General features: G+C 38.0%; 1 protein-coding gene and 1 long non-coding RNA gene across 2 annotated transcripts in view; one reads left to right on the forward strand and one right to left on the reverse strand.

Annotated features, from left to right (window-relative positions):
* Nucleotides 1-26,401, reverse strand: LOC116420156. Its single transcript, XR_004230433.1, has 2 exons — nucleotides 26,270-26,401; nucleotides 1-218 (listed from the first exon to the last, which is right to left on the reverse strand). It is a non-coding gene; the product is annotated as an uncharacterized LOC116420156 (long non-coding RNA).
* The window catches only part of RBPJ (recombination signal binding protein for immunoglobulin kappa J region), a 192,664-nt gene that overhangs the window by 29,444 nt on the left and 135,648 nt on the right, over nucleotides 1-27,572 (forward strand). The window lies entirely within an intron of this gene.

Consider the following 27,572-nt stretch of genomic DNA (forward strand, 5'->3'; position numbering starts at 1 on the left):
ATATATATATAATTTAAAATGAGCGTTGCTTGTTTCATGGGCCAGTTCAGTGGGAGGCAAAGATTAAAATGAGCTTCAGGGCCCACTTTTTTTTATTATCACATATTGTAAAAGTTCTATCTTCTTGCAAGCAGCTGTCTATTAGCCATGTAGATAATGTAGTGGAGAGCGATGTGTCGGGAATCTTGACCACCTCTCCAAGGGAGACTGATTCCTGCCTGGAGGAGAGCCAAAGAAAAGACTGAATTTAACAAGAATTTATTGAGTACTTACTATGTACCGGATAATATACTGAGGACACAGAAAAGGGCAAACTAGTAGAAGGAACAAAGCAGTGAATTTGGAGTCCGGCATCCTAACTTTGAAACTCACTCCTACTGGTTTTCATGTGATCTTGGGCAAATCTTCCTTGAATCCTAAATCCCTTACCTGCCAAATGGGGATTAAAGCTGCCAGTTGTTGTTCAATTGTCTCCTCATCTGAGGTTTTCTTGGCAGGGATACCCGGATGGTTTGTGATTTCCTTCTGTATTTATTATACAGATGAGGAAACTGAGTCAAGGTTAAGTAACATACTTAGAGTCACACATCTAATAAGTGTCTGAAATCAGATTTGAATTCAGGAAAATGGCACCCTCTCCACCAGCACCAGATGCCTCTAACTGCCATCAGCTTCATTTTAAAAGTCCTTTGTGTTTTTAAAAGAGCTACTTGTCTATGCCTTTAAATCCAAATTATTCTGGCTTTCAATGAATGGCCAAGAGCAGGCCTCTGTGGCTCAACATTTAACCTTTATCTTAACTCTGGGTTCGGATGACTCAGAAATGGAGAATCTGCCTGAAAGCTGAAGACTTTGTACTGTTTTATCTCATTCAAATCCAACTCGCTGGAAAAATTAGACATCACCTTTGTGATGTCATTGATGCTCTTTGAGAATGTAAAATGAACAACTGCCTGTAGTATCTACTTCACTGATTATCATTAGAATCAAAAGGAGATAATACATGTAATGTACTTTGTCGGTTTCAATATCAGTTAGAATTATTCCCGAGAAAAAATTGTTTAAAGGTACTCTCCTCCTCCCTCCCTCCTCTCACATCCCTCTAACATCCCCTTCCTGGCTCCTACTTCTCTGAAAATCATTCTGGTGTGTGACCTTTTCCACCCTACGTGGAGCAGATCTCAACTAGCCCTTCGGTGTATTCCACTCGCTGCGCCCTTCTGCCCAGTGAAAGGGCACGGCCTTCAGTCATAAAATGAACCTTAGAATTCAAGGGCATTTTAAAGGTTAGATGGTTCAGCCTTTTGCCCCTTGTAGAAATCCCTTCCTGAACCTTCCTGCCAGTTGGTTAGTCACTATGACAGGAAGTTAAGGACTTCAGAAGCAAGGCAATTAGAATTAGACAGTTCTAACTGTAAGGAGCTCCTTCCCTATGTTGTTCCTCCCTTCTGCTATGTTGGATCCAAATCTGCTTCCCTGGGATTTTACCCATTGAGGTTGAGTACACACCTGGAACCAAATATAATCATTTTAATCCCTTCTTCATATATCAATTAACTGTAAATGACATTTGAGTAAGATGATTTCTAGGGCAATGATTCTTTTTAAAAAAATTTTTTATTATAGCTTTTTATTTACAAGATATACACATGGGTAATTTTTCAACACTGACCCTTGCAAACACTTCTGTTCCAACTTTTCCCCTCCTTCCTCCCACCTCTTCCCCTGGATGGCAAGTAGTTCAATACATGTTAAATTGTTAAGGGGTAGGTCAATTCTCCGAGAGCCTCCACAGCTGCGGATCATAGCATCCGAAGGCGTTGCAGGGCAGCCTTTGCTGACACAGGTGTTGTGGACTGGGAATGAGATAAATTGGAGGCAGAGGGAAGAGCAGAGAGGTCAGACATCACAAGGGCCTCTCAGTCAGAGAGGTCAGAGAACAGCAACGGCCCCTCAGTCTCCTTGTATCATCCTCTCACATGTGGAGATCCATTCTGCAGGTCTGGGTTGGATCTCCAGTAGCCATTGTCAGGTGGCTCCCATGTATTCCAACAGCTTTCCTATATTACAACATTAAATATGTTAAACCCAATATATGCATGCATAGTATTCAGTTATCTTGCTACACAAGAAAAATCGGATCAAGAAGGAAAAATAAAAGCTGAGAAAGAAAACAAAATCTAAGCAAATAAGAACAGAGAGAGTGAGAATTCTGTGTTGTGATCCACACTCTGTTTCCATAGTTCTCTCTCCGGGTATAGATGGCTCTCTTTGTCACTGAACAATTGGAATTGGTTTGAATCATCTCAATGTTGAAGAGAGTAGTAGGGCAATGATCCTTAAATTTTTGTGAGTAATAAAACTCTTTGATAGTTTGGAGAAGACCATCCCTTCTCAGAATGTTTTTAAAAATACATTTTTAAAAATGCACATAGGAATATAAAGAAAACCACTCGTATGGAAATATTATTCTTGAAGTATTAAACAAAGACTAAGAGATCCCAACTGGAATTTCCTTCCTGGAAGTTCTACCATTGTTCTTATATTCCTAAAAGCTGGAGTACCACACTGAATGGGTGCCTAAGTGGGTTTCATCTCCCAAAATAGTTCATAGAAATTTCCCTCTTGACTTGTGTACTTCATCTCTATCATAGCATTGAACATCCATGTCATTTAATAAAAATATTGTCTTCATACGTCACTCAGTGACTCCCCTTTAAAGGTTTTTTGCTTCTTTTATACCTCCCTTCTGTTACAACAATCATCCCAGTATTCTGCGTGTAAACGGTAAAGCTTCAGTAATGTTTATGTATTAAACATACACCATCACAAAAATTAACCATGATTAATAAATACAAGGGAAGGGAAAAGAACAAGCACTTATCAAGTACCCACTATGTGCCAAGCACCGTGCTATTGGGATCCTCAAAATAACCCTGGGAGGTAGGTGCTATTATTATCCCCATTTTACAGTGAGGAAATTGGGGTAGGCAGAGATTAAGTGGTTTATCTAGAATCACACAGTGAAGAAATATCTTAGATCTTGCTGACTCCGGGTCCAGAGCTCTACCCAATGTACCACCTAAATGTCCTCAGATGTTAAAGGTAGTGAGTTAAAAGGGAATGATGGATGATACTTACTCCAAAGTCCAAATGAGAAAGAGTAGCTGGGCTGAATCAATTTATAGAAATAGTGGACAATTATGATTTTTTACTCATCTATTTTTCATTAAAATATAGAACTGCAAGTGCTATCCTATTCAACTCTGGAATCACATGTTGATTGAGAAATATTTCTTGAGCTCCCATCTATTGTCTGATCTACCAGAACCAGAGAAAAACCACAGGTGAAACATTAAATTTTTCATTGGAAAGGCAAAAGGAAGAAAACATATTATAGGATTATTCTCACAGACTCCATACATGAATTAGTAAAATTTCCCATAGATCCAAGGGCCACTGGAAAGGAGAGAGAGCTCACACTCCAAGGTGAGAGCAGGTTTCAGCCTCAGGCATCTGCCATGGATCAAAACTGGAAAAGCTGCCACTTCTGGGTTCTGTCTCCTGGCAACAAGCTGCGCCTTTGCTAATTCTTGGCTCTGCCTCCCTTGCTTCCTCAGCAAGGACTCTCCTGCTGCTTCCACTCTTGTCCGCCCCCGTAGCCTGTAATCTCCATCCTCTGCCTCCAAAGCTGCTTCTCAGTCCTAGGATGCTATCAGGTTTCTTGGCAGTCATCTTCTGAGTCTCCTCATCCCTGCGGCTGCTTCCCCTGATGCTGCTTCCTTACTCAGAGTGAGACTGCCTGGGCTGTATGCCTTGGAGCCGGTCAACACATTCTCGGCTCTCTCCTCCATTCCCTAACAATTCCCGTCCTGTCCCGTCCCTTGTAGTTAGTGCTGAGATGTGTCCATTGCTTTGAGGTTCTGATAGATCTGCAGACACACTAGAAGGGAGATCCCAGAAGCTTTTGTAAATATTCTACCCATCGAGGCAAAATCTGTCCTCTTGTCTTCAGCATTCTCCTACATACTATTTCAGGTTACTTCTCTTTCTTTTTTGGTGCCATTTCTTTTCTTCCTTCCTATCCAGGCAATACCGGCTCCCAGGGCCATCATGTCAGAACAGAGGGAGAAGACAAAAATGATAGTGATAAATTCAAGATGCAGAATGCATGTTGGAGGCACATGTGTGGGGATATGTTGTGCTTAACCATGCATATTCATTACAAGGTCTTTGTTTTTGTCCTTTTTTCCCATCAATAGGATAATGGAAGATAAGAATGACTAGAGATAGTGTAACAAAAAAGAAAAAAAAAGGGGGGGGTTATATTGAGGGATCTTTTAATTTTTTTTAAATTAAAAAATTTTAAATGGTATTTTTTCCAATTACATATTAAGACAATTTTCAACATTCATTTTTTAAAATAAAATTTTAAATTCCAAATTGTCTCCCTTCCTTCCTCCTCTCCCTTCTCCCTAAGAGGGAAGCAATTTGATGTAAGTTATATATGTTCAATCATATAAAAGACATTTCCGTATTAGTCATGTTCTATAAGAAGAAACAGAATAAATAGGGGGAAAACTATGAAAAAGTAAAGAAAATAGAAATAGTAGCTTCAATCTGCATTCAGACTCTATAATTTTTTTCTCTGGATATGGATAACATTTTTCCATCATGAGTCTTTTAGAATTGTCTGGGATTGTTGCATTGCTGAGAAGAGCTAAGTTAATCATAGTGGATCATCATACAATGTTGCTGTTACTGAGTACAATGTTTGCCTGGATCTGATCACTTCACTCAGCATCAGTTCAGAGAAGTCTTCCCAGGTTTTTCTGAAGTCATTCTGCTCATCATTTCTTACTCTATTACAACTATATACCACAGCATTTTAAGCATCCCCCAATTGATGCACACCCCCTCAATTTCCAGTTCTTTGCCACCAAAGAAAGAGCTGCTATAAGTATTTTCATACACGTGGATCCTTTTTTTCTCTTTCTTCTGATATTTTTGGGACACAGACTTAGTAATGCTAGGTCAAAAAATCTGCACAGTTTTATAGCCTTTGGGGCATAATTCCAAATTATTCTGCAGAATGGTTGGATCAGTTCACAACTCCATCAACAATGCTTTAGTGTCCCTATTTTCCCACATCTTCTCAAACATTCATCACTTTCCTTTTCTGTCTTATTAGCCAATCTGATCGCTGTGAGGTGGTGTAAAGTATCTTTTTAGAAAGAGAAGAAAAATGGCCAGAAAGAAGCACAGGAAAGCAAGGCCATTTTAAAATCTACTCGTTAGACTATTTATAAACTTAAAAAGAAAAACAAGTTGTACTTGCTAGAGATCTTCAGCGTTGGGTACAATATTTTTTCTGTTCTTATATGTATGGGAATTCCCATTTTATTCAGTGTTAAGTTCAGAATTTTAAAAAATTATGGAAGAAAAGGAGGAGTTAGACTGGACCATGTCAAAACTACTTTCCAGGGGTCTTTTAACACTCCATTATTTGATACTAGCAATAACCAATCTTCCAAAACTTAGAACATAAAATTAAAATTAAAACCACATTGTTTAATTTTCATGATGAGGATGAATTCATGATAATTCAGAAGTGTTTGATACTAGCAATAACCAATCTTCCAAAACTGAGAACATAAAATGCATTTAAAATTAAAACCACATTGTTTAATTTTCATGATGAGAATGAATTCATGATAATTCAGAAGTGTTTTCAGGATGTTCTCAGTGTCCACAATCATCATTCTGAAGCAGTGTGGTATAAGAGAAAGAGTTCTGGAATGGGAGGCAAAAAACTTGAGTGTGAGTCTCAGTTCTGAATAGTAGTAGCCAGGATAAGGGGCTACACCTGGAATTAGGAAGAACTGAGTCCAATCACAGCCATAGACATCTGCTACTTGAAATACCCTGGGCAAGGCACTTCCATGACAGTTTCATTGTCTGTAAAATGGGGACAATAATAGCACCTAATTTCCAGGGTTATCGTGAGGATCAAATGAGCTAATATTGGTTAAGGATTTGTAATCCTTAAAGCTCCTTGCAGAGTATCCCAGAAGTTTTAGTGGAGATTTAAGCTACTTGAGCCTAAGACTGAAGATTAGCTGATCTGGGTCCTTCCTCAGAAATCAAAGTTCATAGAAGAACCTACCAATAGAAGAGGATCCACCTATGGGAAAGAAGCCGCAGCTGAGAAGAGTGGTGGAAGGTTTTGTATACTTTAAAGCATTATATTTAATTGACTGACTCACCGAGCTGTTATTGTTATTTCTCCTCGTTCAGCAGGATTGTAGATGCACAGTGTAGGCGAAATAGTCAATTGTGTACAGGCTATTTGACTTGGATAGTTTAAAAAATCTCTGATTTCAAGTGCTTATTTAGTCTTTATCAATCCGGGAGTCAGCAAACATTTATTAAGCTCATAAGATATGCCGGGGCAATCTGCTAAGCTCTGGAGATACAAAGAAAGGCAAAAATAAATAAATCAATAAACCATCCGGACTCTGAAGAAGCTCATGGTCCAGTATGAGAGACAACTGTTCAAACAGTTGTGTCTGGACAAGAGACAAAGAGGATAAATTGGGAATAATCTACAGAGGGAAGATCCTAGCATTAAGGGGGATTGGAAAAGGATTCTTGTAGAAAGTGGGATTTTTGTTAGGACTTGAAGGAAGGCAGAGAGGCTGGTGATGAGGACGAAGAGAATTCTAGGCATGAGATAGTGAACAGGCTCCACATTCTGGGAGGATTGTCTTGTGCCAAGAACAGCAAGGAGCCCAGAGTCACAGCACAATGCCTGGGGGACATAAGGTGTAGGAAGACTGAAAAGGTAGGAGGGGACCAGTTTAGAATGGGTTTTGAATGCCAGGCAAATTTTGTATTTGGTCCTGGAGGTGATAAGGGAGCCAATGGAGGTTATGGAAAGGGCGAGTGGAGAGATGAGTTTGATAACTAAGTAGAAAATGGATGGGTATGAGAAATGACTTGAGTCAAGGAGACCAAACATCGGGCTGTAATAAATGCAGCCTGAGATAATGAGGGACCACAACGTGGTAGGGATTCTGTCAGAAAGAGAGAAGGGAGTCTATGTGTATATGCAAATAGACACAGAAATATATGTGTGTGTATATAGATAGGTGTGTGTATGTGTATATATATACATATATATTACCTATAGGATATATCTATATTATCTATGGGATATTATGAAGGTAGAATCAATAGGACATGACAACGTATTGGATGGGAATGGGGAAGTTGGGAAAGAGTGAGAAGTCAAGGATGACACTTAGGTTATAAGCTCAGATGACTGGGACTGCCCTCAGTAGTAATAGGAACATTAGGAATAGGAGAGTGTTTGGGGAGAAAGATAATGAGTTCACGTTGGGACATATTAAGTTTAAGATGTCTTGAGTTTAAGATATCTGGTTCAAGATGTCCAATAGGCAGTTGGACATGAAAGACTGGAGATCTGAGCTAAATAAATATTGAATCCATCAGGATTTGATGAGATCACTAATTAAAATAGTACAGAGGAAGAAAAGAAGAGGATCTTGGGGGATAGCCCTGCTTAATGGTTATTACCTGGATGTAATGAGACTGAGAAAGAATAAATCTGAGAAGGAGAAGAAGCAGGAGAGAGCACAGAGAATATGATAGTGAAGGGGGTAATGCTGTTGAAGACTGCAGAGAATCAGAAGGGAGATAGATTGAGAAAAGATCAGTGGATCTAAGAATTAAGAGATCTTTGAAAATTTTGGAGAGAACTGTTTCAACTGAGTGGGGAGGTCAGAAGCCTGAGGGCAGAGCTAAGAAGTTAAAGAAAGAGAAAAGAAAGGAAATGAAAGTTTTCTGTAGATAGCATGCTGGAGGAGTTTAGCCATAAAAAGGAGGTGAGTTTGGGGAAGGACCAGTTAAATTAGGATTGGTTTTTTGAAGATGGGGAGTCATGAACATGTTTGTAAGCAGTAGGACAGCAGCCAGTAGACAGGGAGTGACTGCAGACTAGTGAGAGAGTAAAGATGGCAGAAGGGGCGATCTTCTGGAAAAAAGGCATAGAATGTTTAAGCAAGGAGAGGAGTTAACCTTGGTTTAAAAGTTTCATTCCCTATTTTTTTTAGACTTTATAGAAATAGGAATCATTCTAGAAAGATTTGTATCCTTACTTTAAGTCCTTTATTTATAAACCTTTTTTTTTGCTATTTCTTAACTACTGTGCCATCTAACTTTGTAGCCTTTTAAAGTAAGATTTACCCTTCTTGTAAAAGGAGTTAGCGAGTACTTTGCGCCCCAGAATGTAAAGAAGTGGATGCTTCAGTTGGACTAGCGCCCTGCCGAACAGAGTGGATTTTTTCCAGTTTTGCACAATTCTCAAATGTTTCTCTTTGATTGGATCTGGCTCCTTTTCAGACTCTCTTGGCTGGTACTTTCCACGTATAGTACCATATGTCCGTTCTCATTCCATGGAGGGGGGAGTATTTTTTTCCAGAATTTGCTGCAGGTGACTTGGACATTCATAAACAGTGAGCAGCATTTTCTTTAGTAATTGAAAATATAAGTGTGGCTGACACATGTCTCATTTAAACACATTTGTGTTCCTCTCTCCAAATTCTCCTTGGCGAGCCTATCATTTCTTCTGCTTGCTTTTACATTCCTCAATTCCCTGATCTCCCAAATGAATTTGCCTTAAACTCTCTCATTCCCTTTCTTTCTGGATTGCTACTTGTTTTCTGTCTCCAACAGCTCAGATCAATGATTTCCATATTCCTACCATATACCTAGAGAATGCAAGCGGGCCAGTCGTCTTCGAAGGTTCCTGAATCTGGTCAGGGTTCCTTCTGGTTTTTATTGGTTTTGGTTTTTTGAATCATGTTTCCTACAGATTGCTCCATCTTGAAATATACAATTAGCAATTTCTCCTGTTTTCCGATTGGCGCCCAGACATCTTTTTTCAGGTACGGTCCTGAAAGTAATTCAGCCACATGTGTTTATTTTTTCTGGTTTCTTGCTTTTCTGAGACAATCTGGTTGTAATTTCAGCAAGAGAATGTTGGTTTGTCTCCCTTTGCTATCACTCCTAGCTTGGTGAGTTCCCCCCAGTTCTCCTTTTCACTTTGTCTCTTATTCTGAGTGTTGACCACACACATGAGGAATCTAGCTTGTGAGTCCATTTCAGATTCTCCAGGCTTCATGTGTGTTGTTTTAATCAACAGTTTAAAAACTCACTGATGCTCCATGCAGACTTTCATTATTTGTTCTTCCTTTTTCTTATAATTACAATATCATTTTAATTATATCATTTAATACAATATCAATACCACAAATTTAAATTGATTATATTAAATTAATATTTTAATTTTAAATTACTTGAATTTAAAATTTAGTTCCTTATTTTCATACAGTTTTTTCAAGCCTTCATCTCACAATCTTTTTTTTTTCTTTTTTTTTTTATTAAAGCTTTTTATATATAAAACATGCATGGGTAATTTTTCAACATTGACCCTTGCAAAACCTTGTGTTCCAAATTTTCCTTCTCTTCCCCCCACTCCCTCCCCTAGATGGCAAGTAACCCAATATATGTTAAACATATTAAAATATACATTCAATCCAATATGTGCATACATATTTATAAAATTTTCTTGTTGCATAAGAAAAATCAGATCAACAAGGAAAAAGGAGTAAGAAAACAAAATACAAGCAAACAACAAAAAGAGTGAAAATTCACTCTAAATTAGTAAACTAAAAAAGAGTGAAAATGCTATGATTTGGTCCACATTAGGTTCCCATAGTCTTCTCTCTGCAGCCCAAAATCTTTAGAAAAAATGCATTAAGGAAAAATAAAAGCTGAGTTTTTAATGTGTAACTAATAATCCAAATTCTTTGGCTTATTTCTAAATTTTTGTTGTGATTTTTAAGATCTAAGTTATTTATTTTATATGTATTTTCTCATTTTTGTCAAGGTTCTTCATAATTTGACACATTTAATATAAAGTAACAAATTTAAAAAGCCTGAGGAGTCATTATGGAATTTGTAATATATATATGTAAAATATAATTTTTAAATTATAACTTTAAAAATATGTTTACAATGAACCTGAGAAAAACATAAGAAATTAGATCATCAAGAATTATCTTACATTGACTATCAATGAATTTGGTCAGTGGTTTCCTCTCTGAGGTTCTGAGTATGACTTTCTTGTATCTAGAATACTTTCTTCCCTGTAGCCTATGCACAGAAAGCATTCTATTTTGAATTTTACTTCAAAATGTTTCTGTTTTCTGTAAATTTTTTGCCATCTTCATTAGCTTTGCAGCACCTCGATATTTGGCATTAAACAAAGTTTTGAGAAACTGTAATGTAGAGTAGAAAGGGCACTGGCTTGTAGAGTCAGGAGAAGAAAGTTTCAATTCCAACTTGTATTTACTACACAGTGAACTATGGCCCTTACCCTCTAGGAGTTCCCAGTCTAGTGTTTCATACCTTTGAACCCAAGCCCTTAGAATAATGTAATCTAGCATTTTCACTCACCTCCTTCAGCCTCAGTTTCCTCATCTATGTGATGGGAAAAGCACTTTGTGAATCTTACAAGACTACAGAAACATGAGTTAATAATTCCTAATCAATAACAGTTTGAGTTTTCTGAAAAGTTAGATCATTTAAAAGAAAAGAGCTCTAAAAGCCGGCTCTCATTTTACAGCTGTGGAAACTGAGCCCCAGAGGGATACTGAGCTTTGTCCATTGTCACATAGCTAATAAGTGGCTTAGAATTTCTCCTACTGTCTCTATTACTGAACACTTATGTGAATTAGTGAAGTGCCAGGTGAATTAGGCATAAATCTGCGGGCTCCAAATGAAATCAGAAGAAATTTAAAGGAATTGGGCAGCGGGCTGTAAGAAAATCACGTGATAATTCTAACATAAACTAAATTTTAAAAAATTGTTCTTCCTTTCTGTTTTTATTTTGTCTATGAGAATTTGCTGGGAATATTCTTGTCAGTAAGAGGAAATTTTTAAAAAGGATCTTTACTGCAGTTGGATCCTTTGCCTCTTGGAGAAGAGGTAGCTGGCAAGCAGCGAGAAGGGAGAAGAGTCTTACCTCAAATGTGAAAAGTCTCATTAAAAAGCTGAGGCACAAAAATGGCCTGATTCAGAATTGCTGTTGGGCCAAATCAGGAAGTTGATAAAGGATGTCAGAGTTCCTTTCCTTTCTAATTCTCTTACAGCCTCGGTGTTCTCTACTCTTCAGCTGCTCGGGGACCCCTGCTGTAGTGGCTCCCCAAAGGGAGAGTCTTTGAATCTTTTCCTTTCTTCTCATTTCATCAGAACCCTAACTTTACTAAGAAATTGGAGGACCAGTTCGGCGATTCTGGTCACAGCACATAGCCTCTCTTAATCTCAGTTTCCTGAACTGAAAAATGATGAGGTGGGATCTGATGGCTTATAAGCTATAAATCTATGATCTGATGATTAATCTAAGCTAGAATGTTAGTACTTAATTCACTAAGCATTTATCATGTGCTATGATGGGCAAAGAGGTCAAGGATTTAGATAATCCAATAGATCTTTTTTTTGTGTTGTGACTACTTTCTCCAGTAATGTAAAAATCACAGCTCTGCCCATCCTATTTATATCTTGTTGATATCCTCCCAGAAGATCATAACAGGGGTCTACTCAATATGCTGGGAGCCTTCCTCATTTTATCTTCTTCTTTTTAAAATTATACATTTCTTTGATGACATCCTTTAGACCACTTCTCCTTCATAATTCCTTTTTTTTTTTTTGGTAAAGTGTGGCTGGCTGCTCTAGCCCATCATACATCTTTTCTTTGGCCTTGGGGTGTTCCTCAACTTCATGACTTCAGAGATTACAGCGTGGCAGAGCTCAGGCCTACAATACCATTGGAAGAATACTATTGGTAAAACTATGAGCTTCATTTTCTTTCCTTTTTGATCTGATACTTCTTGGGCAGCATGATAAATGTGGAAATATGTTTACAAGAATTACACATGTCTAACATATATTGGATTATTTACTATCTAAGGAAGGGGGTGGGGGAAGGGAGGGACAAAAAAATTTGGACCATAAGGTTTTACTGAACTATTCATAGCTCTTGAAAATAAAAAGCTAAAAAATAAATTAAAAAAAAAAACTGTGAGCTTTTCTTTCAAGAAGATACTTGGGATCATTCAAAGAGCTTTGCCATTTCCCAAGGCTAATCCTTGTTGCCTCTTTCCATTTAGTCCTGGGCCCAATTAATAGATCATTTACTACAGTCAAATTATATGTATATGCTCAATGAGCCCTACATCAATAACCTGATAGACAAGCTTCATAGTTAATCTGTCCACTTGTATGTTCTTCCCTTAATTTCTTCTGTAAGATCATTGATATAACTTCTTTTCAGTGATTGAAGTCCCCTAAAGGCAGGCGCTGGGTTCCCTTTTTGTCTTTATATCTCCAGCACCCGTGAGAATCAAGGCTAAGGACACAGAAGTAAAAACCAAAATGATCCCTGAATTGGTGAATCTTTTCCTCCCAAAAAATTCTTGCATTTTAGCAACTGCCTTCAATATTATAAAACACAGGGATAAAGAATGATGAGAATTTCAGACACTGATATTGGCAGGTGTAGAAAATATTTGGGGGCAAGAGGATGAAATGGAAAGATGGCCATAGATTTTGAGCCAGAAAGAGCTGTTTTTAGATTAGTTAGTCCCTTCTTGGTGAAACTGATGCTCCTGGAACCCAGACTTACCAGACTCAAGAGGAAAAAGAAAAAAGAGAGAGAGAGAGAGAAAGAAAGAGAGAGAGAGAGAGAGAGAGAGAGAGAGAGAGAGAGAGAAGAAAAAGAGTGATGGAGGGGAAAAAAGAGAAGGAGGGAGAAACTAAGCAAGAAAGCATGTAACAGAACCAGGATTTAAACCCAAGTCAAATTTTTCACTATAATGTTTCCCTGGCATTGAACTTGGGGTCAAAAAGCTTAGCTTTGAACTCTGGGTTAGCTACCTTATTCCATAAGACACTTGTCCTAATGTAGTTCACAATCCAGGATTCTACATTTGCTGGCTTTTCGGACAAATATTTATGTCTTTTGTCCATAAATCCTAAACCCCAAAGTATTTCATGACAGAATTAATTTTAAATATTTTAAGATAATTGAATTCCCTTCACGCCTGGTTTTAACTAGTTAAAATCAATCCAATATCAGTCAATATTTCCTGGCTCAGAGCACCATGTAAACTGCTGGGGAGATGCAAAGTTTAGCTAAGACGTGATCCCTGCCCTCCAGAAGTTTACATTCTAGTAGGTTTATATGATCTTTTCTGGACTGGATTAATACTTTCTTTGGTATAGGGGACTTCTAATGATGGAAATCCCTTCTCTCAATACACCAAAAGAGTCCTGTTATCTGCCCTGGGAGAAGGGAGGAGCTTTGATGCCATATGACACAAATAATGTAAATAAATGAGAGGTACCAACCAAATGCTCTGTAAGGTCAAAGTTGGAAGCTCATTACTAATTAGGGTGATCGGGAAGACTGTGTAGCAAATGACAAATTAATTGGCTTTTTAAGAATGGGTAGGAATTCAACAGGGACAGAGAAGACTTTCTGGGAACAATAAAGTACAAAGACAGAAAGGGGGAAAGGGGGATTGGGGGGCGATGAAGATGACTGCATGGAGAATGTAGAAGAGAGTAGTATGAGATAAGGCTAGAAAGGCAGGAAAAAGTCAGATTGTAGAAAGCCTGAAAAGCAAGGCAAGAGGAAACCACTGAAGAGTTCTGAGCAAGAGATAAAATGACTGGTTTGTTATGGAAGGAAGCACTCTGTCAGAGACGAAGAAACAAAGAGACAGAGAAGAAATAGGAAGACTGTTAGATGTTGTACTAGTCCAGATCAATGATTATCCTTCATCAGGATAGTGGGAGTTGGAATATAGAGGAAGGGGTAGATGAAGGAGACATTACAAAGGTTCAATTATTAACTAATTTATGTAATATCTGTTGGTTCTTTTTGGAGTAGTTGTTGAAACTTCTTTTATATTTCCTTGAAGGCAAATCTTGCTCATTGCTTTTTTTTTTTTTTTTTTTTGCTGAGGTAACTGGGGTTAAGTGACTTGCCCAAGATCACACAGCTAAGAAGTGTTAAGTTTCTGAGGCCAAATTTGAACTCACATCCTCCTGACTTCAGGGCTGGTGCTCTATCCACTGCATCACTTAGCTGCCCCCCATGGCTCTTTTTAAATGAGATTTCTTCTACGTTATGTCATATAAATCATATTAATTATAATGTATATATATATATATAATAGTTAGCATTTAGAGTCATATACTTAGGTGCCACTCTGAATCACTATTCCCTTTTACAAAAAATATCTCATTTGATCCTGAAGACAACCCAGGGAGTTAGGAACTACCATTATCCTCATTTTACAACTGAGGAAACTGAGGAAGTATCTGAGGATGGTTTTGAATTCAAGTTTTCTTGATTCCAAGTATAGTTTTCTATCTCCTGGGCTACCTAACTACCCCTTTTCAGGGCCTGGAAGTAATCAACTTTCCTAACCTTTTAGTACCTTTTAGTACTGTACTAGATTAATACTTTCTTTGGTATAGAGGACTTTTTAAATGGATGATTATGGGATAAATTGGCAGCCATGCTAAAAACCAGGAACAATAGCCCAATACACAACTTACATATCCTTATTAAGTTTTGTTTTTTTTTTTGTTTGTTTGTTTGTTTTTTTTGAAGAATATAGATAAAGCTGATCAGGCCTTGAGGGAACAGCAAGAGCTAAGAACACAATCACTATTCCACCATCCCTACTTCCCTTCTCTTCTCCATGTTTCCTAGAGATACAAGTGTTTTTACTGGGTATCCCACTTCATCATCCTGACTATGAAAATACCAGCATCCATACATCAGTTTGTGGGACACCAATGACCTAACCAATCAATGGTCTGCCCGTGCATCTCTTAAAAACAATACACTATAGCCAAGCTGCCCCTCTGAATTCTTTCTGCTAATAAATCACAAAAATTGTCCTGAAAAAAACTGTTTAATTACTGTCTTGTTGCCTTTCCCTCCCACTTTCAAATATTTTTTAATGTTCCCAGAGACTTATTCAAAGACTCGTGCTAATATTGTATCAGAATATAGATTTTTAGAAAGTAAGGGATCGAGGAAAATTATAGATCTAATTTTTAAAATCTTTAAATGATGGGCTCTAGATGTCTGATCATAAACTTTTACATGATCTCAAAACTTGCTGTTTGTACATTTGCACAGAGTTAGATGAAGGACTTCTCATCCTCTATATCTGAAGCAATCTGGACCTAACAGTACAGTAACATTTTAGGCACATCGAGTCCTAAATGGATTGATTTGGACAGCTGACAAAGAAAAGTTTCACCCACTTGTCCTCTTTGGTTTGTTTATTTTTTACCCTTATCCCTGAATGGATAACCTATCATTGGTCCTACCACAACCAGGAGGAATATCAGTATAGCAATATTATATTCTAGAATTTCTGGAACAATCCTAATTTCAAAAAAAAGAAACTATAATTTTTGTATAGTTTTGCTAAAGACATACATTTTTTTTTCATTGAGGGCAGAAGGGAGAACAGGGAAGGTGCGAGAGACTGAAGGCAGATTTTAATTTTTTAAAAATAAAGCATCTCCTTCCCCAGAGCACATGTTCTGATTTTTGAATTATACAATATGATAGCCAGAAGTAAAAAGACAGAGAAGTAAATTTTCTTGTGAAGATTGGCTAAAATGACACCCTTCTCACATCATAAAGACAGTAGAGGAGCAAGAAAGAAATGTTTACCTTTCTAAACTATGGATAGAGGAAAACTTCATGACCAAACAAGGGATAAAAAGGATCATAGAATCTAAAATGGACAATCTTGATTACACACACACACACACACAAATTGAACAAATTCAGCTAATCAGCTAAAATTAGAAGGGAAACAATTACCTGGGAGGGAAAAATCTTTGCAATAAGATTTTCTGACAAAGATCTCATTTCCAAGATTTATGGTGTTGAAGAAATAGAAATAAAGGAGATGTCCATCAACTGGAGAATAGCTGAACAAATTATGGTATATGCAATGAAATAGTATGCTTTGAGAAATAACAAAAGGAATGATTTCAGAGAAATCTGAGATTTGTATGAAATGATATATAGTGAAGTAAACAACTAGGAGAATATGGTATATGCAATGGAATACTATGCTTTAAGAAATAATAAAAGGGATGATTTCAGAGAAACCTGGGAAGATTTGTATGAAAAGATATATAGTAAAGTAAACAGAACTAGGAGAATAATTTACAGAATAACAACAGCATCTCACTTTCTGACAAAGTGATGATAGATGATGGATTCGAGATGCAAAATAACATGCCATTTTTGTCATGGACAATACAGAAATATTTTCATTTAACTACATATATGTATATAGAGAGATATTTGTTGCAAAGGCTCTATTTTTCTTTTTTCAGTGAAGAAAGAAACAAGTGGAAGAGAAAATATTTTCTGTTCGTTGAAAAAAATAAAATAATTAAACATTTTTATTTAGAGTTTTAAGTTCCAAATTCTATTCTTCCCTCCCTTTTTCCCTCTCCTCCCCTCTCCCTGAAATAGTAAGCAATCAGATATAGGTTATACGTGTACAATTATGTAAAACATCCCATACTGATCATTTTGTACAAGAAGATTTAAATTTTAAAAAATGAAAGAACATAAACAATAGCAGGCAGATTCAATCAGCATCAGTTTTTTTTTTAGAGGTGGGTTATATGCTTCATCCTTAGTCCTTTGGAATTGTCTTTGGTCACTGTATTGCTGAGAACAGCTAAGTCATTCACAATGCTTCCTTGAACAATATTGCTGTTGCTGTGTACAACGTTCTCCTGGTTCTGTTCACTTTAGCATGCATCGGTTCATGTAAATATTTCCAGATTTTTTATGAAATTATCCTACTTGCCATTTCTTAGAGCAGAATAATATTCCATTACAATCATATACCATAATTCGTTCAGTCATTCCCCCATTAATGGGCATCTCTTTGGTTTTCAATTCTTAGCCACCACAAAAAGAACTGCTATAAATATTTTTGTATAAAAAGACCCTTTCCCCTTTTTTGGCTGTCTTTGGGATAAAGACCTAGCAGTAGTAATCCTCTATCAAAGGGTATGCATAGTTTTATAATCCTTTGGGCACAGTTCCATATTGCTTTCCAGAATGATTGGATCAGTTTACAACTCCACCAACAATGTACCAGTGTCCCAGTTTTCCCACATCCCCTCTAATATCTAATATTTTCCTTTATTGTCATATGAGCCACTCTAATAAGTGTGAGGTTGTATCTCAGAGTTGTGTTAAATTTTTAATTTAAAAAAAAATAAATGACATCTTTTCAAGGAACCCAAAATAGTATAAGATACACTCTAGAAAGATGAAGACAGGCTGACAGGTACTCAGAATCCTCCTGTTTTCTATCCTTGAAGTCCCTAAAAATTGTAGTGTTGAAATCACCAGAGAGTCTTAGGTGACCCCATCTCAAACTACTCCATGAAGGCCCATAATTTGAGAGCTAATTACTCGGATGTTCTGGTAGCTCTTCCAGGAGCCATCAGTTGCCATTCTCCAACTGCTTTGTGTGCAATTATTCATTGCCTGCAACTATGAAGAGCCAAGTTTTGTGTCATCATTATAAATGCCAGTCAACTTAGGATAAATTGCTACAACAAGCTTTTGGGGTTTACCTCCATCCTGCTTTGTCAACAGAATTTTAGCTAAGTTGATGCAAGCACGGACCATGTAGCTTTCTGTGTTTCTAAATATAAATTTGCTATGTAATTTTTAATTATTTACCAAAATTAAACACTAGAAAGTATCATCAAGTACATACTCAAGTAGTGTCATCACTATCGGCATTATTTTAGTCTGTATTCAAAGTAAAAGTGGTGAGAACAAAATATGCACGAGCCACGCCAGGGGAGAAAGCTCCAGAGGCCAAAAAGGGATCATGTTGATGTGAGAGAGCTGAAGATCCTGTTCAAAACAACTTCAAAAGGGTTTGTGTGAATCACTTCTTTCCCAAAAAACAAAGGGAATAAATACATCTACCATTTAGTGTCCCTGTCTATTTGAATCTGAGACACCGTAATACTTAGGTAGCATAAAGTATTATTAAGAATAACAGGATGTCTCCTACTAAGGCAGGAAACTATTAAAAAAAAAGTCCTGTCAAACCTCATTGCACAAAAAGATCATAATTAGAAACTAGTAATGGTGGATTCCAGTTTGGAGTTAAGGGGTGAAGGGGGAGAGCAGGGAGTGAATAAACAGAGCTTAGTGACTACACGGGCTTCCTGTTTTTGAATCGAGGAGAAGCCAAGAATCAAGTATTTCAAAAATATTTTTAAACGTAACATTTATGAAATGTAAAGAGTTCTAGCCCAGAGCTTCAGAGATCACAGCTTAGTGTGGGGATGGTGTGTTATAAATCATTTTGGCTGTTTGATGGGGTCTTAAGTTGTTGTTTCCTTACTACTCCTGTCCAAAAAAAAAAAGAGGGAGAGAGAAGGGAAAAAAAGAGGGAGGGAGAGAGAGAGAGAGAGACAAAGAGAGACAGAGACAGAGGGAAGAGGGCGAATTAATTGAATCCAACAGGACTTAATCCTATGTGTAGAGCATTGTGAAATTCCTTGCATATTAACCAAGGTAATATGATAGTCCTTACCTTTTAGATGAGGAAGAATAAGATATGTTCACAAATAAATATCATTAAAAAGGAGAGTGTGAAAACACATAAAAGAGGTAAAAATGCTATGAGAGTTTTAAGGAGAGAAAGATCAGTTCTCGATTCATCACTAAGGAAAGCTTCATGGAAGAGGGAATATTTAATCTGTCCTATGTACGTCACAGAGTTTTTTAACTTGAAGAAAATCATTTTGTAAAACATAAAGATCTGTATAAATGTGATGGATAAGTAGGAACTTCACACATAGAAATAATGGAGAAGGTGACATTTTAGGAATAGTGTGTGGCTCGAACAAAGGTATGGAGATAGGAATCCACAGGGTGCATTAAGGAAATCAAGTTTACTCCAAGTCAGCAGGGAAGGAGCCGATGAATAGTCTGGAAAAAAAAGGTGGGTAGATTGGAACCAAATGATGGAGTCTTGAATGTCAAGAGTTTGGGCTTTATTCTATTTATAGTAAGTAACACAAGAGATTCAAAGAACTCAGAGAATGAAGTCTTGCTCTCTAGAGAGAGAAGACATACAAAAATGAATGAAGAAAAGAATTCTCAAATTGTATTTAAACAAAGTGTGTGCTAGTCTGCCATCTCCTACACTCAAGTGCCGACCAAATCTGAATTAGGAGGAAGATCACCAGTAAACAATGATTGGGGAAAGTGGAGTACATATTTTCTTCATTTTTTTTTAATAAAGATGATTCAAAAGTATGTATGTTAACCTTTTGGTGGATAATACTTAACACAGCTAAAGAGATCTTTTTCAGAGAAAGGATTCTTCTTGTCTCTTTCCCTCCCTTTGAACTCTTCTCAGGCATGAAGACTAATACATCAAGTAAAATGAAGAAGGTAGACAGATGAAAAGGGAACATGAATTCTTTCTGGGTCAGTATGACATAAGATCGGATGTCTGACAATGGGTACTTAAGAGTTAGGAAAGAAAACATATTTCCTTATCATAATTGACTTTCTTTTTCCTTTTTTTTTTTTTTTTTTTAAAGTTAACTGTTGGCCAAGTTTTATGTAAAATATCAGCAGGGACAATCTTCTCTGATCTGGATTCTGTATGAGATTAGAAAGCTGGGGGTAGAGAAGTTTGGAAGCGAGTGGGCTTTCTCAACAGAGGCAAAAACATGAGATGATATTGGAAATATACGTGCATGTGAAGGTGGAGGAAGATCAAGGGGCAGAGAAAGAAGAGATTTTATTTGTTAGCAAAATAAAGAATACACAGGATGAAAGATAGTAGACTCAAGAAGACTAAAAGAGTTGCATTATTCCAGACATCAAAATAAGATTGAATGAAGCAATGAGAAGTACTAGAAAGACCTTGTATCTGGATTCAAGACATCTGGGTTCAAACTCTGCCTCTAACACTTAATGTAGTGCTGGACAAGTCATTTCATCTGAACCTCAGATTTTTTTTTTCTATGAAATGGTAGTAAAAGTTGCCCTATGTACATCATAGAGTTGCTTTAAGGAAATCATTTTGTAAAATGTAAAGATCTGTATAAATGTGAGTTGGATGGGCAGCCCATTGAGTTATTACATCCATATGTAATCTTGAACAGACACCAAAGATAAATGATGAGCTGGGGGCCAGTATTGAATAGGAGAAGAAAGGACTGGATTGCATTTGGAAAACTGTACTCTTAAGAAGAGTAAGCTCTCCCTTTCCCAAAAGTCTATCTCTTTAATATCAATTTTCCTGATGATCCTATTTAGCTGAACCTCATGGAATATCCTTCTCTTAGAAGAATCAAAGTTTCTAGGGACCCCAAGGTCAATCAGTAGAAAATAATGCATGACAGTGTGTTTAAGTAGTTTGCAGCATATTACCAAGGATGATTTGTATCTAGAAAGTAGAATTAATGAGCTATTTAAAAAGGAGGTAGACAAAGGAAAGGAAAAGATAATAGGAGGAGAGCTTGGATGCCATTATGTTACATACCAAATGTTAAAAGAGTTAGAGGAACTCTTCTATCTGAAGGTAAGAACTTCAATAGAAATCGAAGTATATTTTATATACTTCTCTATAAAGATATATGTAGAATATATCTCTATATATAAAATAGAAGTATACTTTTATACATGTAAAATGGTTAAGAAATGCACAAATACTATAATAAATCAGTGTATGAGTAGTCTGTGATCTGAATCAATGAAGGAAATGCCAACAATGTTGAGATTACAGAAATTGTGAAGCCTTGTTGTAATGATCATTTCATGCAGTCAGCAATAATAAAATTAGGAAAGCTCTTCCCAACACGTGAGCATTAGCTCATACTGAGCTGCCTTGGATTGCCCAATATGTAGTCTCCCCTAAAAGAAGCATTAGAATGAGGGGACCTGGTTTGAATCTCAGCTCCTTATGGTCTTGGTCAGTCATTTAACCTTTGTAGCCCTCGGTTTCCTCATCTGGAGAATAAGGAAATAATCCTCGTATGAAGGACCTTATAGGTTGTTGTAGTGATTAAATGAGACGTTGCATGAATTTGGGGAGCATGCAAAGGGTCTCTCCAGCGTGCTCCGACCTCCCATGCTTCCTTTCTCTCCTTTCCATCCTCCCTCTGTCCACCTATAGCATCATCTTGGAGTTCACCTTCTTGGCTCATCCTCTACTAAAATGGCTCTGCTCCAAAACGATGCCTTTCCTCCCTTTTCCCCATCAAACTGTCCTTTCCCTCCCCGCTCTCACTGACCTAGCCCACAAGAAGTCAAATATTGCGTGTTCGGATGCCATCAGGGAGTTCCCAGTATCTCTGTATGACCTTCCTGGAAGGGCATTCAAGGTCCTTTTCAGTCTGCTTTCAACTGTCCTTCTAGGCTCATTTCCTGGAAACTCCTTCCTGTACCGTATGTTAGGGTGAAACTGAAATCCCAGCTGCCCCTTATTTCCCTCATTCTCCAGCCCACTCCCATGCATTCTATCCTCCATGATGTTCCTTCCACACCTCTGCGTGCTGAAATCCTGCTTCCTTCAAAGGCCAGCAGGAAATCCTACTAAGTGGAAGTGTTATCTTCCTCCAAATTTTCTGCTTATTTTGCCGTGTTTCACATGATTCAAGTCCTACTGAATTTCCCTGAATTCTTTTTGTGAAATTTTTATGGTTCAACAATATTCCATTACATTTATATAACATAACGTGCTCAGCCATTGTCCCTAAGAATAGACAGTTCTTTCCTACTACAGATAGTGCTGAGATAAAGATAGATGATTGATTGATTGATAGCGAACTAGCTAATGAGATGGATGGATAGATGATAGCTTGATAGCGAACTAGCTAGCGAGATGGATGAATAAAGAGATTGATAGATAGATATTTTAATATGGGGCATCTTGGGGTGGGAATAATTGCTGGATGATAGGATCCTAGAATTTGGGTTCCTAGCCAGAGAAGAAAAATTACTTTGGCAAAGTTAAGGGGGTACTTTTTAAGAAATCCCAGATTTGAGAGTCCTAGAATCTGGCCTTTTAGTCAGAGAAGGGAAATGTCCTCAGCAGCATGTCTTGGAAAGAGAAGACAATTACTTACATGACTCCTTACATGAGGTAAAGTTATAGGAAGGGATAAAAAGCTAAGATATGGAGGTACAAGCACTGAACTTTTCACTCCACTCTTATCAGACAGCATCGGTCCTGTTGGAAGGAAGGTAGTCTTTCCAGAAACCCAAGTATATGTCCCTTCAAGGGGAATCCACACCCTTGGAGAGTCTCTAGCAAGTTAAATAGGGCCTCCCTGGGATGTCAGGGTATTTCCTATTAGCATCCCCAATGTATGTTTCTCTTCCAGGGAGAATCCAAATCACAGGAGGCACTAAAAAATCTGTAGGAGGCCGTGTAAGACCTTCTGAGAAAGGGAATTGTTGGAATGTTGGGGGTTCCCTTGCTGGCAACCCTGAGTGAAATGTCCTTCCCAGGGGAATCTAATCTAATGTTGTTTGGGGGTTTTGGGGGCTCTGTGCTGATATTGGAACTAGTGAAAAAGTCCGTTGAGTAAATAATTATCCATTGGGCTTTTTCCTGTCTCCTTTTTTTTAAAAAAGGGAGGACCATGGTTTAGTGAGAAGGAGGAGACAGGCTGAAGATGAGACAGCTTGGTCCAGAATTTTAAGGTGGGAGAGGAAAGCATGAGTGTGGGGAGGTAGTTGGTGTTTGTGCCTCATTTTTGGAGGGAACCATGACATCAGGAAAGCAAGTGAGTTGAATTTAAGGGAGGGAGAGCTGTGCAAGGTCACCAGCCCCACTTTCTCCTCTGGAGCCATGTGGGTCCAGTGGCAAGGGTTAGGTCAGGATGACTGGAGGTGGTTCTGGATACAGTGGGAGAGGGAAGGGGTAAAGAAACCAACTCTGCTGTATCAGAAGGCAATCAGTTCCAATGATCTTGTGATGGAGAGAGCCATCTACACCCAGAGAAAGGACTGTGGGAACTGATTGTGGATCACAGCATAACATTCTCATTCTTTTTGTTGTTTGCTTGCATTTTGTTTTCTTTTTCATTTTTTTTCCTTTTTTATCTGATTTTTCTTGTACAGAATGATGATTGTGAAAATATATTTACATGCATTGGATTTAACATCTATTTTAACATGTTTAACATGTATTGGATTACTTGCCATTTAGGGGAGGAGGTGAGAAGAAGGGGGAGAAAATTTGGAACACCAGGTTTTGCAAGGGTCAATGTAGAAAAATGATCCATGCTTATGTTTTGAAAATAAAAAGCTTAAAAAATAAAATAAAAAGAAGGATTTAGGAAGGGGGCAGCAGAAATCAAAGGAACAGGGAAATAACAAGCAAGGAGCAGAAGGCTTCCGAGTCTTTCCTTTCCTAAAAACACTTCAGCCAACCTCAAGTCAAGATTTAGCCCTCGAAGCAAAGTCCCTTTCTCCTTGCAAGATGGGGGTGAGGGGCCACAGTCTAGAGGGTGATATTCTCATCTGAAAGTCTGCTGCTTCACGTCCCGAAGTCAAGCAGAGCAGCGTTTGCTTGTACTATGATTCATTTTTATTATTGAGTGTCTACTTCTGCTTTCGCCATCATCATCATGTATCAGTTTTGTTTTTGTTCTCCAGCCAAGTTCTTTTCATATTTTCCAGATCACTCAAAAGTCTATATCCGCTGCCCCAAGCAAGTTTAGGGAACAATTCCGGATTTCTTTTTGAATAAGCAGAGTTATTTGTACTTTATTTTGCTTTTCTTGGTTACAGAAGAGAAACAGTGAAAGAAATTACTGGTAACACTTTGTGTCCAGCACACAAATGTCAGTGTTAAGTGACTCTGCAAATAAATAGTCACATTGTGGACAGCACAAGAGTCTTATTGAGGAAATCCTGTACAGTGATTGTTAGTGGGATTAACAGTAGGATTAGCACGCTGCCAGCCCAGGAGATTTTGCTAACTCTTCAGATTTATCACTGCTAAAAATGCAAAGATGGAGACCTAGAAGGCAGAAGGCAAAGTTTCCCGACAGATGGGGTAGGGGACAATGGAGGCTTGGGTGGCTAGAATCGGAGGACGAATTCCCTCACTTGGCCAGAGTGAATTTACGTTTGTGGGGAAATGGATTAAATGTCCCAAATGGCTTTAGTAAGGACAGCATGCGGGCCAGCTACACTCTGGCCCTATTCCAATTACATCAAAATTCCATTTAGACAAAAGTTATTGTTTTTTAGAACGAGATGTTTCCATCCTATAATGCAATCCCTCTTCAGATAATATCCTTCTATTGTGTCATTGAAAGTGAAAAGAAAAATTGTGTTCCTGTAATGTCTTAGTGACTGTAGTCAAAAAGAAAATGCCAGGTGAATAGAGACTAAAAGCACCATCAAAATAAAATGAAACCTCAATTTACAGGAGTCCAGCTCATCAAAATGCTTAATTAACGGGAGTAGTGCTTGGAAAAATAGGACAGAAGAAAGAAGCAAATGAGAGTAAGACAAAAAGTTACTGGGGATTTATTTCAAAGGGAAGCTTTCAGAGGGCGTCCCCCCCAGTCAACTAACATTCAGCCCAAAGGCCCATCTTTTTTATTTTAACATGGACAGAGAAGAATCCCTGTTGGAAGTGGGGGTTCTGGGATTTCCCTGATCATAAAGATTCTCTTGTATCTGCTGCAGAGGCAGGGCCCAGTTTACCTGGGTCTAATGTGCACCCCATAAATGAAGGGCTGCTGGAAACATGCTGGGGACTTCAGTCATTGGCTCCCAGATGGGATTCCCCTTTTTGATTGTTCTTCTGACCCAAAGGCACTGGTAGTTGGGAGTGAATAAGAGACAGAAGATATGAAGAAGCCCCTGTAACTGATCCTTCTTAATGTGCAAAGGGAAGCGAAAGAAAAGCTTCTGAACATTACACACCTGAACTGTGTCCCCCCATCCCATTCTCTGTCAACCAGAGCCCCTCCCTCAGTGCCTAAGAAGAAAGGATCTGAAAGGCCTGATTTTGCCCTGAAAGGTAGCTAGATCTTACTCAGACTTTTAAATGCTGACTCCCCACCCCTATTACTAGCACTTATGTGCAAGTTGTTTTTTGTTTTTTTTTTCCCCTATAGAGTCCAAGGGAAGAAAGTAAGGGGGATAGTGAGACAAAGGGCACCTATTTTCCTTTACTAGTAAAAGCAAAAACAAAAACAAAACTTCAAAAAAAAATTTAAGGCACAAGATTGCAGGGGAGACACTGACTTTGAATTCTGTGGGCCAGGGAAGGAAAGAATTTTTTTAAAAATTAGAGTTATATGGGGAGGGGAGGGGCCTAGTAACTGACAATAAATAAACCAGTCTGTCAGGTCCTTTGCCATCTCAGCGTGAGGTTTATAGTTGGTATGATGGGGACTCAAGAGGTCAAAAGAAACCTTCTGAGTCTTCTCAGAGTGAGTAGACTGGGATGAGGGACTGGAAGAAGACACTGAAACAGTCAGTATAAAAACCAGACTTAAAGGATTAAAAGGAGCTGAACCAGCCCCTTGGGCTAAGAGTTAAAAGAGAAGGTAGATCTCTCTCTCTAAGGAGAAAGAGCCTGACAGCTCCCGATAGCTATTGGAGACTTGCCTTCCTGACTGCCTCTTCTCCACCTGGGACATAATTAAGAACTTAGGGAATCCAAGATTATTAGATCTAGGAAATATGGAAGAAACTTTGGAGGTCATGTGGCCCATTCTCCTCATTTTACAGATAAGGAAACTGAGGTCCACCGCTGTTTCATGACTTATCCGAAGTGAAACTAGTAGTAAGAGGCAAAGCTGGGATCCAGCCTCAGGTCTTGTGCTTCCAGAATCCACCTCTTTCTCCTGTACCATATTCTACCCCAGCACTACTAAGTTATCTCTCTAATGATTCTGTCTCATCAAGGTATTGAATCTTGAATGTACATATGCTACCTTAATTAATTGCCCATATTTCTCCATATCATCATTATAATGGCTAGCACTTATAAAGCTGCTTAACTCTGCAAAGCATTTTACATATATTATTTCATTTGACCTTCACAATGGCAGTCCCACGGCATCCCTGTATCACATCCATGTTATGCCTCAGTTTTCCTGGTTTAGTAGATGAGTATGTTGCACTCAGAAGCTTCCCATATTGAACCCCATGAAATTGTGTGGCTGAGCCATCAGTCTTTACCTCATGAATATCCACTGGCTAGAAACTGCTGGTTGCTAATGGAAATGGGGGCTGTCAAGAATGGTACCATTATTGCATCATAAACTGCTAATTTGGGGTGACCTCTGAATCCTTAGCTTCTGGTGATAGTGCTGAGTGTCCCAGTAGGTTTCTCACTTCCCCTACAATACATCCTTCCCTTCCTTAGAATGTCTTTGAACTTTCTTCTCATTTCTAAGGCAACAGTTAAGGATTTGACAACTAGTTTCCAAACAACTCTGTTAACAATTTTCACTTTGGGGTTTCTGAGATGAATCTTTCTTTTCTAAAATTAACATAATAAAGTTATTGTCTCTTCTTCATCACTGTGGCCCATAGTTTGTACTCTACACTCTTCCCACAAACTTATAGCAGGATCAGAATCTTTATAATAACATCCATTTTATATTCAATAGGTAATATCTCCTCCTCCAAGTTTAACGGTTGATGAAGGCCACATCCTATGGCTATGTACCAATTTTCCAGTTATATTATTTAGTTCAATATTCAGCCACAGCACAATAAACAACAACATACCAGTGGCATGCCAGAACTGTTATTTTGAAATACTGGTTTAGTAAACAAAAGTTACTTTGAAAATTCCTGCTGTCTGATCACAGCTAAGGATAAAAAGCATAAGAAAAAGAAAGAAGGAAGAGAGGGAGGATGGAAGGAAGGAAGGAAAGAAGAAGGAAGGAAGGAAAGAAGAAGGAAGAAAGGAAGAAGGAAGGAAGGAAGGAAGAAAAAAGAAAGAAAGAAAGAAAGAAAGAAAGAAAGAAAGAAAGAAAGAAAGAAAGAAAGAAAAAGGAGGAAGGGAGGAAGAAGGGAAGAAGGGAGATAGAAAGAAAAGAAAAGAAGAGAAAACTCTTTAATGTATCCCTTCCATGCTAGAGCATCCACAGTAGGTCCCTGAAAGCTATCTTACTAGGTCTGACTCACATTATGAATCAGCCTCTTCTTAAACTTCACAGCTCATGAAACCCCAAAGCAGCATTTCTTTTTTTTTTTTTTTACCAGTTAATCAGAGAACTCATTAGTTCTGAGCAAAATATACTTGATTAAGCAGTGCACAAAAATAATTAACAAAACAGTCCCCCTTGACCCTGTGATGTTCATAAGGGATACCCTCTTCTGTGAGGTA

Source organism: Sarcophilus harrisii, chromosome 6 (genome assembly GCF_902635505.1).
Source record: "Sarcophilus harrisii chromosome 6, mSarHar1.11, whole genome shotgun sequence".
Taxonomy (NCBI): domain Eukaryota; kingdom Metazoa; phylum Chordata; class Mammalia; order Dasyuromorphia; family Dasyuridae; genus Sarcophilus; species Sarcophilus harrisii.